This window comes from Nothobranchius furzeri, chromosome 6 (genome assembly GCF_043380555.1).
Source record: "Nothobranchius furzeri strain GRZ-AD chromosome 6, NfurGRZ-RIMD1, whole genome shotgun sequence".
Taxonomy (NCBI): domain Eukaryota; kingdom Metazoa; phylum Chordata; class Actinopteri; order Cyprinodontiformes; family Nothobranchiidae; genus Nothobranchius; species Nothobranchius furzeri.
This window is the reverse complement of record NC_091746.1, coordinates 9863291-9880043: the sequence shown is the minus strand read 5'-3', so window position 1 is coordinate 9880043 and position 16753 is coordinate 9863291.

Sequence of the window (16753 nt, the reverse complement as noted above, 5' to 3'; positions counted from 1 at the left end):
AATGGCACCCAGAATTATGTTGCACGAAGCACAATTTCACATCATTCTGGGTTCATTTGTGTGAAAACAAGGTCCAATCAGGCTGAAACGTTACAAGAAGGTAGAATCTATTGAGTTGTAAGTGATCTGAACGTTTCATGATGATCGCACATTCCTATAGGGGGTCAAACCATGTCCCAAAGGTCACCAGGCCTGGTGTCACTTTAAAGAAGTAGTCCAGTTACACATTTGTGGGCTTATAACTTGGCTTCTGAATGTCCTAGAGAGATCAGGTTTATTTTAGTGTACTCCAAATAACAGCCCCTACAACCACAAAAAGGAATGGAGCCATTAGCACTTATGGTTTTTAAATGGCACCCAGAATTATGTTGCACGAAGCACAATTTCACATCATTCTAGGTTCATTTGTGTGAAAACAAGGTCCAATCAGGCTGAAACGTTACAGGAAGGTAGAATCTACTGAGTTGTAAGTGATCTGAACGTTTCATGATGATCGCACATTCCTAAGGGGGTCAAACCATGTCCCAAACGTCACCGGATCCGGTGTCAATTTAAAGAAGTAGTCCAGTTACACATTTGTGGGCTTATAACTTGGCTTCTGAATGTCCTAGAGAGATCAGGTTTGTTTTAGTGTACTCCAATCAACAGCCCCTACAACCACAAAAAGGAATGGAGTCATTAGCACTTATGGTTTGTAAATGGCACCCAGAATTATGTTGCACGAAGCACAATTTGACATCATTCTGGGTTCATTTGTGTGAAAACAAGGTCCAATCAGGCAGAAACATTACAGGAAGGTAGAATCTATTGAGTTGTAAGTGATCTGAACGTTTCATGATGATAGCACTTTCCTAAGGGGGTCAAACCATGTCCCAAAGGTCACCGGATCTGGTGTCAATTTAAAGAAGCAGTCCAGTTACACCTTTGTGGGCTTATAACTTGGCTTCTGAATGTACTAGAGAGATCAGGTTTGTTTTAGTGTACTCCAATCAACAGCCCCTACAACCACAAAAAGGAATGGAGTAATTAGCACTTATGGTTTGTAAATGGCACCCAGAATTATGTTGCACGAAGCACAATTTCACATCATTCTGGGTTCATTTGTGTGAAAACAAGGTCCAATCAGGCAGAAACGTTACAGGAAGGTAGAATCTATTGAGTTGTAAGTGATCTGAACGTTTCATGATGATAGCACTGTCCTAAGGGGGTCAAACCATGTCCCAAACGTCACCGGATCTGGTGTCAATTTAAAGAAGTAGTCCAGTTACACATTTGTGGGCTTATAACTTGGCTTCTGAATGTCCTAGAGAGATCAGGTTTGTTTTAGTGTACTCCAATCAACAGCCCCTACAACCACAAAAAGGAATGGAGTCATTAGCACTTATGGTTTGTAAATGGCACCCAGAATTATGTTGCACGAAGCACAATTTCACATCATTCTGGGTCCATTTGTGTGAAAACAAGGTCCAATCAGGCTGAAACGTTACAAGAAGGTAGAATCTATTGAGTTGTAAGTGATCTGAACGTTTCATGATGATTACACATTCCTATAGGGGGTCAAACCATGTCCCAAAGGTCACCGGGCTTCGTGTCACTTTAAAGAAGTAGTCCAGTTACACATTTGTGGGCTTATAACTTGGCTTCTGAATATCCTAGAGAGGTCAGGTTTGTTTTAGAGTACTCCAATTAACAGCCCCTACAACCACAAAAAGTAATGGAGCCATTAGCACTTATGGTTTTTAAATGGCACGCAGAATTATGTTGCACGAAGCACAATTTCACATCATTCTGGGTCCATTTGTGTGAAAACAAGGTCCAATCAGGCTGAAACGTTACAAGAAGGTAGAATCTATTGAGTTGTAAGTGATCTGAACGTTTCATGATGATCGCACATTCCTATAGGGGGTAAAACCATGTCCCAAAGGTCACCAGGCCTGGTGTCACTTTAAAGAAGTAGTCCAGTTACACATTTGTGGGCTTATAACTTGGCTTCTGAATGTTCTAGAGAGATCAGGTTTGTTTAAGTGTACTCCAATCAACAGCCCCTACAACCACAAAAAGGAATGGAGTCATTAGCACTTATGGTTTGTAAATGGCACCCAGAATTATGTTGCACTAAGCACAATTTCACATCATTCTGGGTCCATTTGTGTGAAAACAAGGTCCAATCAGGCTGAAACGTTACAAGAAGGTAGAATCTATTGAGTTGTAAGTGATCCGAACGTTTCATGATGATAGCACTTTCCTAAGGGGGTCAAACCATGTCCCAAAGGTCACCGGATCTGGTGTCAATTTAAAGAAGTAGTCCAGTTACACCTTTGTGGGCTTATAACTTTGCTTCTGAATGTCCTAGAGAGATCAGGTTTTTTTTAGTGTACTCCAATCAACAGCCCCTACAACCACAAAAAGGAATGGTGTCATTAGCACTTATGGTTTTTGAATGGCACCCAGAATTATGTTGCACGAAGCACAATTTCACATCATTCTGGGTTCATTTGTGTGAAAACAAGGTCCAATCAGGCAGAAACGTTACAGGAAGGTAGAATCTATTGAGTTGTACGTGATCTGAACGTTTCATGATGATAGCACTTTCCTAAGGGGGTCAAACCATGTCCCAAAGGTCACCGGATCTGGTATCAATTTAAAAAAGTAGTCCAGTTACACCTTTGTGGACTTATAACTTGGCTTCTGAATATCCTAGAGAGGTTAGGTTTATTTTAGAGTACTCCAATTAACAGCCCCCATTACCACAAAAAGGAATGGAGTCATTAGCACTTATGGTTTTTAAATGGCACCCAGAATTATGTTGCACGAAGCACAATTTCACATCATTCTGGGTTCATTTGTGTGAAAACAAGGTCCAATCAGGCTGAAACGTTACAAGAAGGTAGAATCTATTGAGATGTAAGTGATCGGAACGTTTCATGATGATGGCACATTCCTATAGGGGGTCAAACCATGTCCCAAAGGTCACCGGGCTTGGTGTCACTTTAAATAAGTAGTCCAGTTACACCTTTGTGGGCTTATAACTTGGCTTCTGAATGTCCTAGAGAGATCAGGTTTATTTTAGTGTACTCCAATTAACAGCCCCTACAACCACAAAAAGGAATGGAGCCATTAGCACTTATGGATTTTAAATGGCACCCAGAATTATGTTGCACGAAGCACAATTTCACATCATTCTGGGTTCATTTGTGTGAAAACAAGGTCCAATCAGGCTGAAACGTTACAGGAAGGTAGAATCTATTGAGTTGTAAGTGATCTTAACGTTTCATGATGATCGCACATTCCTATAAGGGGTCAAACCATGTCCCAAAGGTCACCGGATCTGGTGTCAATTTAAAGAAGTAGTCCAGTTACACATTTGTGGGCTTATAACTTGGCTTCTGCATGTCCTAGAGAGGTCAGGTTTAATTTAGTGTACTCCAATCAACAGCCCCTACAACCACAAAAAGGAATGGAGTAATTAGCACTTATGGTTTTTAAATGGCACCCAGAATTATGTTGCACGAAGCACAATTTCACATCATTCTGGGTTCATTTGTGTGAAAACAAGGTCCAATCATGCTGAAACGTTACAAGAAGGTAGAATCCATTGAGTTGTAAGTGATCTGAACGTTTCATGATTATCGCACATTCCTATAGGGGCTCAAACCATGTCCCATAGGTCGCCGGGCCTGGTGTCACTTTAAAGAAGTAGTCCAGTTACACCTTTGTTGGCTTATAACTTGGCTTCTGAATGTCCTAGAGAGATCAGGTTTGTTTTAATGTACTCCAATCAACAGCCCCTACAACCATAGAAAGGAATGGAGTCATTAGCACTTATGGTTTGTAAATGGCACCCAGAATTATGTTGCACGAAGCACAATTTCACATCATTCTGGGTCCATTTGTGTGAAAACAAGGTCCAATCAGGCAGAAACGTTACAGGAAGGTAGAATCTATTGAATTGTAAGTGATCTGAATGTTTCATGATGATCGCACATTCCTATAAGGGGTCAAACCATGTCCCAAAGGTCACCGGATCTGGTGTCAATTTAAAGAAGTAGTCCAGTTACACCTTTGTGGGCATATAACTTGGCTTCTGCATGTCCTAGAGAGATCAGGTTTGTTTTAGTGTACTCCAATCAACAGCCCCTACAACCACAAAAAGGAATGGAGTCATTAGCACTTATGGTTTTTAAATGGCACCCAGAATTTTGTTGCACGAAGCACAATTTCACATCATTCTGGGTTCATTTGTGTGAAAACAAGGTCCAATCAGGCTGAAACGTTACAAGAAGGTAGAATCTATTGAGTTGTAAGTAATCTGAACGTTTCATGATGATAGCACTTTCCTAAGGGGGTCAAACCATGTCCCAAAGGTCACCGGATCTGGTGTCAATTTAAAGAAGTAGTCCAGTTACACCTTTGTGGGCTTATAACTTTGCTTCTGAATGTCCTAGAGAGATCAGGTTTGTTTTAGTGTACTCCAATCAACAGCCCATACAACCACAAAAAGGAATGGTGTCATTAGCACTTATGGTTTTTAAATGGCACCCAGAATTATGTTGCACGAAGCACAATTTCACATCATTCTGGGTTCATTTGTGTGAAAACAAGGTCCAATCAGGCAGAAACGTTACAGGAAGGTAGAATCTATTGAGTTGTAAGTGATCTGAACGTTTTATGATGATAGCACTTTCCTAAGGGGGTCAAACCATGTCCCAAAGGTCACCGGATCTGGTGTCAATTTAAAGAAGTAGTCCAGTTACACCTTTGTGGGCTTATAACTTGGCTACTGAATATCCTAGAGAGGTCAGGTTTGTTTTAGAGTACTCCAAGTAACAGCCCCCATTACCACAAAAAGGAATGGAGTCATTAGCACTTATGGTTTTTAAATGGCACCCAGAATTATGTTGCACGAAGCACAATTTCACATCATTCTGGGTTCATTTGTGTGAAAACAAGGTCCAATCAGGCTGAAACGTTACAAGAAGGTAGAATCTATTGAGTTGTAAGTGATCTGAACGTTTCATGATGATCGCACATTCCTATAGGGGGTCAAACCATGTCCCAAAGGTCACCAGGCCTGGTGTCACTTTAAAGAAGTAGTCCAGTTACACATTTGTGGGCTTATAACTTGGCTTCTGAATGTCCTAGAGAGATCAGGTTTATTTTAGTGTACTCCAAATAACAGCCCCTACAACCACAAAAAGGAATGGAGCCATTAGCACTTATGGTTTTTAAATGGCACCCAGAATTATGTTGCACGAAGCACAATTTCACATCATTCTGGGTTCATTTGTGTGAAAACAAGGTCCAATCAGGCTGAAACGTTACAGGAAGGTAGAATCTACTGAGTTGTAAGTGATCTGAACGTTTCATGATGATCGCACATTCCTAAGGGGGTCAAACCATGTCCCAAACGTCACCGGATCCGGTGTCAATTTAAAGAAGTAGTCCAGTTACACATTTGTGGGCTTATAACTTGGCTTCTGAATGTCCTAGAGAGATCAGGTTTGTTTTAGTGTACTCCAATCAACAGCCCCTACAACCACAAAAAGGAATGGAGTCATTAGCACTTATGGTTTGTAAATGGCACCCAGAATTATGTTGCACGAAGCACAATTTGACATCATTCTGGGTTCATTTGTGTGAAAACAAGGTCCAATCAGGCAGAAACATTACAGGAAGGTAGAATCTATTGAGTTGTAAGTGATCTGAACGTTTCATGATGATAGCACTTTCCTAAGGGGGTCAAACCATGTCCCAAAGGTCACCGGATCTGGTGTCAATTTAAAGAAGCAGTCCAGTTACACCTTTGTGGGCTTATAACTTGGCTTCTGAATGTACTAGAGAGAACAGGTTTGTTTTAGTGTACTCCAATCAACAGCCCCTACAACCACAAAAAGGAATGGAGTAATTAGCACTTATGGTTTGTAAATGGCACCCAGAATTATGTTGCACGAAGCACAATTTCACATCATTCTGGGTCCATTTGTGTGAAAACAAGGTCCAATCAGGCTGAAACGTTACAGGAAGGTAGAATCTATTGAGTTGTAAGTGATCTGAACGTTTCATGATGATAGCACTGTCCTAAGGGGGTCAAACCATGTCCCAAACGTCACCGGATCTGGTGTCAATTTAAAGAAGTAGTCCAGTTACACATTTGTGGGCTTATAACTTGGCTTCTGAATGTCCTAGAGAGATCAGGTTTGTTTTAGTGTACTCCAATCAACAGCCCCTACAACCACAAAAAGGAATGGAGTCATTAGCACTTATGGCTTGTAAATTGCACCCAGAATTATGTTGCACGAAGCACAATTTCACATCATTCTGGGTCCATTTGTGTGAAAACAAGGTCCAATCAGGCTGAAACGTTACAAGGAGGTAGAATCTATTGAGTTGTAAGTGATCTGAACGTTTCATGATGATTACACATTCCTATAGGGGGTCAAACCATGTCCCAAAGGTCACCGGGCTTCGTGTCACTTTAAAGAAGTAGTCCAGTTACACCTTTGTGGGCTTATAACTTGGCTTCTGAATATCCTAGAGAGGTCAGGTTTGTTTTAGAGTACTCCAATTAACAGCCCCTACAACCACAAAAAGGAATGGAGCCATTAGCACTTATGGTTTTTAAATGGCACGCAGAATTATGTTGCACGAAGCACAATTTCACATCATTCTGGGTCCATTTGTGTGAAAACAAGGTCCAATCAGGCTGAAACGTTACAAGAAGGTAGAATCTATTGAGTTGTAAGTGATCTGAACGTTTCATGATGATCGCACATTCCTATAGGGGGTAAAACCATGTCCCAAAGGTCACCAGGCCTGGTGTCACTTTAAAGAAGTAGTCCAGTTACACATTTGTGGGCTTATAACTTTGCATCTGAATGTCCTAGAGAGATCAGGTTTGTTTTAGTGTACTCCAATCAACAGCCCATACGACCACAAAAAGGAATGGTGTCATTAGCACTTATGGTTTTTAAATGGCACCCAGAATTATGTTGCACGAAGCACAATTTCACATCATTCTGGGTTCATTTGTGTGAAAACAAGGTCCAATCAGGCAGAAACGTTACAGGAAGGTAGAATCTATTGAGTTGTAAGTGATCTGAACGTTTCATGATGATAGCACTTTCCTAAGGGGGTCAAACCATGTCCCAAAGGTCACCGGATCTGGTGTCAATTTAAAGAAGTAGTCCAGTTACACCTTTGTGGGCTTATAACTTGGCTACTGAATATCCTAGAGAGGTCAGGTTTGTTTTAGAGTACTCCAAGTAACAGCCCCCATTACCACAAAAAGGAATGGAGTCATTAGCACTTATGGTTTTTAAATGGCACCCAGAATTATGTTGCACGAAGCACAATTTCACATCATTCTGGGTTCATTTGTGTGAAAACAAGGTCCAATCAGGCTGAAACGTTACAAGAAGGTAGAATCTATTGAGTTGTAAGTGATCTGAACGTTTCATGATGATCGCACATTCCTATAGGGGGTCAAACCATGTCCCAAAGGTCACCAGGCCTGGTGTCACTTTAAAGAAGTAGTCCAGTTACACATTTGTGGGCTTATAACTTGGCTTCTGAATGTCCTAGAGAGATCAGGTTTATTTTAGTGTACTCCAATTAACAGCCCCTACAACCACAAAAAGGAATGGAGCCATTAGCACTTATGGTTTTTAAATGGCACCCAGAATTATGTTGCACGAAGCACAATTTCACATCATTCTGGGTTCATTTGTGTGAAAACAAGGTCCAATCAGGCTGAAACGTTACAGGAAGGTAGAATCTACTGAGTTGTAAGTGATCTGAACGTTTCATGATGATTGCACATTCCTAAGGGGGTCAAACCATGTCCCAAACGTCACCGGATCTGGTGTCAATTTAAAGAAGTAGGCCAGTTACACATTTGTGGGCTTATAACTTGGCGTCTGAATGTCCTAGAGAGATCAGGTTTGTTTTAGTGTACTCCAATCAACAGCCCCTACAACCACAAAAAGGAATGGAGTCATTAGCACTTATGGTTTGTAAATGGCACCCAGAATTATGTTGCACGAAGCACAATTTGACATCATTCTGGGTTCATTTGTGTGAAAACAAGGTCCAATCAGGCAGAAACGTTACAGGAAGGTAGAATCTATTGAGTTGTAAGTGATCTGAACGTTTCATGATGATAGCACTTTCCTAAGGGGGTCAAACCATGTCCCATAGGTCACCGGATCTGGTGTCAATTTAAAGAAGCAGTCCAGTTACACCTTTGTGGGCTTATAACTTGGCTTCTGAATGTACTAGAGAGATCAGGTTTGTTTTAGTGTACTCCAATCAACAGCCCCTACAACCACAAAAAGGAATGGAGTCATTAGCACTTATGGTTTGTAAATGGCACCCAGAATTATGTTGCACGAAGCACAATTTCACATCATTCTGGGTCCATTTGTGTGAAAACAAGGTCCAATCAGGCTGAAACGTTACAGGAAGGTAGAATCTATTTAGTTGTAAGTGATCTGAACGTTTCATGATGATAGCACTGTCCTAAGGGGGTCAAACCATGTCCCAAACGTCACCGGATCTGGTGTCAATTTAAAGAAGTAGTCCAGTTACACATTTGTGGGCTTATAACTTGGCTTCTGAATGTCCTAGAGAGATCAGGTTTGTTTTAGTGTACTCCAATCAACAACCCCTACAACGACAAAAAGGAATGGAGTCATTAGCACTTATGGTTTGTAAATGGCACCCAGAATTATGTTGCACGAAGCACAATTTCACATCATTCTGGGTCCATTTGTGTGAAAACAAGGTCCAATCAGGCTGAAACGTTACAAGAAGGTAGAATCTATTGAGTTGTAAGTGATCTGAACAATTCATGATGATTACACATTCCTATAGGGGGTCAAACCATGTCCCAAAGGTCACCGGGCTTCGTGTCACTTTAAAGAAGTAGTCCAGTTACACCTTTGTGGGCTTATAACTTGGCTTCTGAATATCCTAGAGTGGTCAGGTTTGTTTTAGAGTACTCCAGTTAACAGCCCCTACAACCACAAAAAGGAATGGAGCCATTAGCACTTATGGTTTTTAAATGGCACGCAGAATTATGTTGCACGAAGCACAATTTCACATCATTCTGGGTCCATTTGTGTGAAAACAAGGTCCAATCAGGCTGAAACGTTACAAGAAGGTAGAATCTATTGAGTTGTAAGTGATCTGAACGTTTCATGATGATCGCACATTCCTATAGGGGGTAAAACCATGTCCCAAAGGTCACCAGGCCTGGTGTCACTTTAAAGAAGTAGTCCAGTTACACATTTGTGGGCTTATAACTTGGCTTCTGAATGTCCTAGAGAGATCAGGTTTGTTTAAGTGTACTCCAATCAACAGCCCCTAGAACCACAAAAAGGAATGGAGTCATTAGCACTTATGGTTTGTAAATGGCACCCAGAATTATGTTGCACGAAGCACAATTTGACATCATTCTGGGTTCATTTGTGTGAAAACAAGGTCCAATCAGGCAGAAACGTTACAGGAAGGTAGAATCTATTGAGTTGTAAGTGATCTGAACGTTTCATGATGATAGCACTTTCCTAAGGGGGTCAAACCATGTCCCAAAGGTTACCGGATCTGGTGTCAATTTAAAGAAGCAGTCCAGTTACACCTTTGTGGGCTTATAACTTGGCTTCTGAATGTACTAGAGAGATCAGGTTTGTTTTAGTGTACTCCAATCAACAGCCCCTACAACCACAAAAAGGAATGGAGTTATTAGCACTCATGGTTTGTAAATGGCACCCAGAATTATGTTGCACGAAGCACAATTTCACATCATTCTGGGTCCATTTGTGTGAAAACAAGGTCCAATCAGGCTGAAACGTTACAGGAAGGTAGAATCTATTTAGTTGTAAGTGATCTGAACGTTTCATGATGATAGCACTGTCCTAAGGGGGTCAAACCATGTCCCAAACGTCACCGGATCTGGTGTCAATTTAAAGAAGTAGTCCAGTTACACATTTGTGGGCTTATAACTTGGCTTCTGAATGTCCTAGAGAGATCAGGTTTGTTTTAGTGTACTCCAATCAACAGCCCCTACAACCACAAAAAGGAATGGAGTCATTAGCACTTATGGTTTGTAAATGGCACCCAGAATTATGTTGCACGAAGCACAATTTCACATCATTCTGGGTCCATTTGTGTGAAAACAAGGTCCAATCAGGCTGAAACGTTACAAGAAGGTAGAATCTATTGAGATGTAAGTGATCTGAACGTTTCATGATGATTACACATTCCTATAGGGGGTCAAACCATGTCCCAAAGGTCACCGGGCTTCGTGTCACTTTAAAGAAGTAGTCCAGTTACACCTTTGTGGGCTTATAACTTGGCTTCTGAATATCCTAGAGAGGTCAGGTTTGTTTTAGAGTACTCCAATTAACAGCCCCTACAACCGCAAAAAGGAATGGAGCCATTAGCACTTATGGTTTTTAAATGGCACGCAGAATTATGTTGCACGAAGCACAATTTCACATCATTCTGGGTCCATTTGTGTGAAAACAAGGTCCAATCAGGCTGAAACGTTGCAAGAAGGTAGAATCTATTGAGTTGTAAGTGATCTGAACGTTTCATGATGATCGCACATTCCTATAGGGGGTAAAACCATGTCCCAAAGGTCACCAGGCCTGGTGTCACTTTAAAGAAGTAGTCCAGTTACACATTTGTGGGCTTATAACTTGGCTTCTGAATGTCCTAGAGAGATCAGGTTTGTTTAAGTGTACTCCAATCAACAGCCCCTACAACCACAAAAAGGAATGGAGTCATTAGCACTTATGGTTTGTAAATGGCACCCAGAATTATGTTGCACGAAGCACAATTTCACATCATTCTGGGTCCATTTGTGTGAAAACAAGGTCCAATCAGGCTGAAACGTTACAAGAAGGTAGAATATATTGAGTTGTAAGTGATCTGAATGTTTTATGATGATCGCACATTCCTATAAGGGGTCAAATCATGTCCCAAAGGTCACCGGATCTGGTGTCAATTTAAAGAAGTAGACCAGTTACACATTTGTGGGCTTATAACTTGGCTTCTGAATGTCCTAGAGAGATCAGGTTTGTTTTAGTGTACTCCAATCAACAGCCCCTACAACCACAAAAAGGAATGGAGTCATTAGCACTTATGGTTTTTAAATGGCACCCAGATTTATGTTGCACGAAGCACAATTTCACATCATTCTGGGTTCATTTGTGTGAAAACAAGGTCCAATCAGGCTGAAACGTTACAGGAAGGTAAAATTTATTGAGTTGTAAGTGATCTGAACGTTTCATGATGATAGCACATTCCTTTAGGGGGTCAAACCATGTCCCAAAGGTCACCGGATCTGGTGTCAATTTAAAGAAGTAGTCCAGTTACACCTTTGTGGGCTTGTAAATTGGCTTCTGAATATCCTAGAGAGGTCAGGTTTGTTTTATAGTACTCCATTTAACAGCCCCCATTACCACAAAAAGGATTGGAGTCATTAGCACTTATGGTTTTTAAATGGCACCCAGAATTATGTTGCACGAAGCACAATTTCACATCATTCTAGGTTCATTTGTGTGAAAACAAGGTCCAATCAGGCTGAAACGTTACAAGAAGGTAGAATCTATTGAGTTGTAAGTGATCTGAACGTTTCATGATGATCGCACATTCCTATAGGGGGTCAAACCATGTACCAAAGGTCACCAGGCCTGGTGTCGTTTTAAAGAAGTAGTCCAGTTACACCTTTGTGGGCTTATAACTTGGCTTTTGAATGTCCTAGAGAGATCAAGTTTGTTTTAATGTACTCCAATCAACAGCCCCTACAACCACAAAAAGGAATGGAGTCATTAGCACTTATGGTTTGTAAATGGCACCCAGAATTATGTTGCACGAAGCACAATTTCACATCATTCTGGGTCCATTTGTTTGAAAACAAGGTCCAATCAGGCTGAAACATTACAAGAAGGTAGAATCTCTTGAGTTGTAAGTGATCTGAACGTTTCATGATGATCGCACATTCCTATAGGGGGTCAAACCATGTCCCAAAGGTCACCAGGCCTGGTGTCACTTTAAAGAAGTAGTCCAGTTACACCTTTGTTGGCTTATAACTTGGCTTCTGAATGTCCTAGAGAGATCAGGTTTGTTTTAATGTACTCCAATCAACAGCCCCTACAACCACAAAAAGGAATGGAGTCATTAGCACTTATGGTTTTTAAATGGCACCCAGAATTATGTTGCACGAAGCACAATTTCACATCATTCTGGGTTCATTTGTGTAAAAACAAGGTCCAATCAGGCTGAAACGTTACAAGAAGGTAGAATCTATTGAGTTGTAAGTGATCTGAACGTTTCATGATGATCGCACATTCCTATAGGGGGTCAAACCATGTCCCAAAGGTCAACAGGCCTGGTGTCACTTTAAAGTAGTCCAGGTATACATTTGTGGGCTTATAACTTGGCTTCTGAATGTCCTAGAGAGATCAGGTTTGTTTTAGAGTACTCCAATCCACAGCCCGTACAACCACAGAAAGCAATGGAGTCATTAGCACTTATGGTTTGTAAATGGCACCCAGAATTATGTTGCACGAAGCACAATTTCACATCATTCTGGGTCCATTTGTGTGAAAACAAGGTCCAATCAGGCAGAAACGTTACAGGAAGGTAGAATCTATTGAGTTGTACGTGATCTGAATGTTTCATGATGATAGCACTTTCCTAAGGGGGTCAAACCATGTCCCAAAGGTCACCGGATCTGGTATCAATTTAAAGAAGTAGTCCAGTTACACCTTTGTGGACTTATAACTTGGCTTCTGAATATCCTAGAGAGGTCAGGTTTATTTTAGAGTACTCCAATTAACAGCCCCCATTACCACAAAAAGGAATGGAGTCATTAGCACTTATGGTTTTTAAATGGCACCCAGAATTATGTTGCACGAAGCACAATTTCACATCATTCTGTGTTCATTTGTGTGAAAACAAGGTCCAATCAGGCTGAAACGTTACAAGAAGGTAGAATCTATTGAGTTGTAAGTGATCTGAACGTTTCATGATGATCGCACATTCCTATAGGGGGTCAAACCATGTCCCAAAGGTCACCGGGCTTGGTGTCAATTTAAAGAAGCAGTCCAGTTACACCTTTGTGGGCTTATAACTTGGCTTCTGAATGTCCTAGAGAGATCAGGTTTGTTTCAGTGTACTCCAATCAACAGCCCCTACAACCACAAAAAGGAATGGAGTCATTAGCACTTATGGTTTTTAAATGGCACCCAGAATTAAGTTGCACGAAGCACAATTTTACATCATTCTGGGTTCATTTGTGTAAAAACAAGGTCCAATCAGGCTGAAACGTTACAAGAAGGTAGAATCTATTGAGTAGTAAGTGATTCTAACGTTTCATGATGATCGCACATTCCTATAGGGGGTCAAACCATGTCCCAAAGGTCACCAGGCCTGGTGTCACTTTAACGAAGTAGTCCAGGTATACATTTGTGGGCTTATAACTTGGCTTCTGAATGTCCTAGAGGGATCAGGTTTGTTTTAGTGTACTCCAATCAACAGCCCCTACAACCACAAAAAGGAATGGAGCCATTAGCACTTATGGTTTTTAAATGGCACCCAGAATTATGTTGCACGAAGCACAATTTCACATCATTCTGGGTCCATTTGTGTGAAAACAAGGTCCAATCAGGCTGAAACGTTACAAGAAGGTAGAATCTATTGAGTTGTAAGTGATCTGAACGTTTCATGATGATCGCACATTCCTATAGGGGGTAAAACCATGTCCCAAAGGTCACCAGGCCTGGTGTCACTTTAAAGAAGTAGTCCAGTTACACATTTGTGGGCTTATAACTTGGCTTCTGAATGTCCTAGAGAGATCAGGTTTGTTTTAGTGTACCCCAATCAACCGCCCCTACAACCACAAAAAGGAATGGAGTCATTAGCACTTATGGTTTGTAAATGGCACCCAGAATGATGTTGCACTAAGCACAATTTCACATCATTCTGGGTCCATTTGTGTGAAAACAAGGTCCAATCAGGCTGAAACGTTACAAGAAGGTAGAATCTATTGAGTTGTAAGTGATCTGACTGTTACATGATGATCACACATTCCTATAAGGGGTCAAACCATGTCCCAAAGGTCACCGGATCTGGTGTCAATTTAAAGTAGTCCAGTTTCACATTTGTGGGCTTATAACTTGGCTTCTGCATGTCCTAGAGAGATCAGGTTTGTTTTAGTGTACTCCAATCAACAGCCCCTACAACCACAAAAAGGAATGGAGTCATTAGCACTTATGGTTTTTAAATGCCACCCAGAATTATGTTGCACGAAGCACAATTTCACATCATTCTGGGTTAATTTGTGTGAAAACAAGGTCCAATCAGGCAGAAACGTTACAGGAAGGTAGAATCTATTGAGTTGTAAGTGATCTGAACGTTTCGTGATGATAGCACTTTCCTAAGGGGGTCAAACCATGTCCCAAAGGTCCCCGGATCAGGTGTCAATTTAAAGAAGCAGTCCAGTTACACCTTTGTGGGCTTATAACTTGGCTTCTGAATGTCCGAGAGAGATCAGGTTTGTTTTAGTGTACTCCAATCAACAGCCCCTACAACCACAAAAAGGATTGGAGTCATTAGCACTTATGGTTTGTAAATGGCACCCAGAATTATGTTGCACGAAGCACAATTTCACATCATTCTGGGTCCATTTGTAAGAAAACAAGGTCCATTCAGGCTGAAACGTTACAGGAAGGTAGAATCTATTGAGTTGTAAGTGATCTGAACGTTTCATGATGATAGCACTTTCCTAAGGGGGTCAAACCATGTCCCAAACGTCACCGGATCTGGTGTCAATTTAAAGAAGTAGTCCAGTTACACATTTGTGGGCTTATAACTTGGCTTCTGAATGTCCTAGAGAGATCAGGTTTGTTTTAGTGTACTCCAATCAACAGCCCCTACAACCACAAAAAGGAATGGAGTCATTAGCACTTATGGTTTGTAAATGGCACCCAGAATTATGTTGCACGAAGCAAAATTTCACATCATTCTGGGTCCATTTGTGTGAAAACAAGGTCCAATCAGGCTGGAACGTTACAAGAAGGTAGAATCTATTGAGTTGTAAGTGATCTGAACGTTTCATGATGATCACACATTCCTAAAGGGGGTCAAACCATGTCCCAAAGGTCACCGGGCTTGGTGTCACTTTAAAGAAGTAGTCCAGTTACACCTTTGTGGGCTTATTACTTGGCTTCTGAATATCCTAGAGAGGTCAGGTTTGTTTTAGATTACTCCAATTAACAGCCCCTACAACCACAAAAAGGAATGGAGCCATTAGCACTTGTGGTTTTTAAATGGCACCCAGAATTATGTTGCACGAAGCACAATTTCACATCATTCTGGGTCCATTTGTGTGAAAACAAGGTCCAATCAGGCTGAAACGTTACAAGAAGGTAGAATCTATTGAGTTGTAAGTGATCTGAACGTTTCATGATGATCGCACATTCCTATAGGGGGTAAAACCATGTCCCAAAAGTCACCAGGCCTGGTGTCACTTTAAAGAAGTAGTCCAGTTACACATTTGTGGGCTTATAACTTGGCTTCTGAATGTCCTAGAGAGATCAGGTTTGTTTAAGTGTACTCCAATCAACAGCCCCTACAACCACAAAAAGGAATGGAGTCATTAGCACTTATGGTTTGTAAATGGCACCCAGAATTATGTTGCACGAAGCACAATTTCACATCATTCTGGGTCCATTTGTGTGAAAACAAGGTCCAATCAGGCTGAAACGTTACAAGAAGGTAGAATCTATTGAGTTGTAAGTGATCTGAATGTTTCATGATGATCGCACATTCCTATAAGGGGTCAAACCACGTCCCAAAGGTCACCGGATCTGGTGTCAATTTAAAGAAGTAGTCCAGTTACACATTTGTGGGCTTATAACTTGGCTTCTGAATGTCCTAGAGAGATCAGGTTTATTTTAGTGTACTCCAATTAACAGCCCCTACAACCACAAAAAGGAATGGAGCCATTAGCACTTATGGTTTTTAAATGGCACCCAGAATTATGTTGCACGAAGCACAATTTCACATCATTCTGGGTTCATTTGTGTGAAAACAAGGTCCAATCAGGCTGAAACGTTACAGGAAGGTATAATCTATTGAGTTGTAAGTGATCTGAACGTTTCATGATGATAGCACTTTCCTAAGGGGGTCAAACCATGGCCCAAACGTCACCGGATCCGGTGTCAATTTAAAGAAGTAGTCCAGTTACACATTTGTGGGCTTATAACTTGGCTTCTGAATGTTCTAGAGAGATCAGGTTTGTTTTAGTGTACTCCAATCAACAGCCCCTACAACCACAAAAAGGAATGGAGTCATTAGCACTTATGGTTTGTAAATGGCACCCAGAATTATGTTGCACAAAGCACAATTTCACATCATTCTGGGTCCATTTGTGTGAAAACAAGGTCCAATCAGGCTGAAACGTTACAAGAAGGTAGAATCTATTGAGTTGTAAGTGATCTGAACGTTTCATGATGATCACACATTCCTATAGGGGGTCAAACCATGTCCCAAAGGTCACCGGGCTTGGTGTCACTTTAAAGAAGTAGTCCAGTTACACCTTTGTGGGCTTATAACTTGGCTTCTGAATATCCTAGAGAGGTCAGGTTTGTTTTAGAGTACTCCAATTAACAGCCCCTACAACCACAAAAAGGAATGGAGCCATTAGCACTTATGGTTTTTAAATGGCACCCAGAATTATGTTGCACGA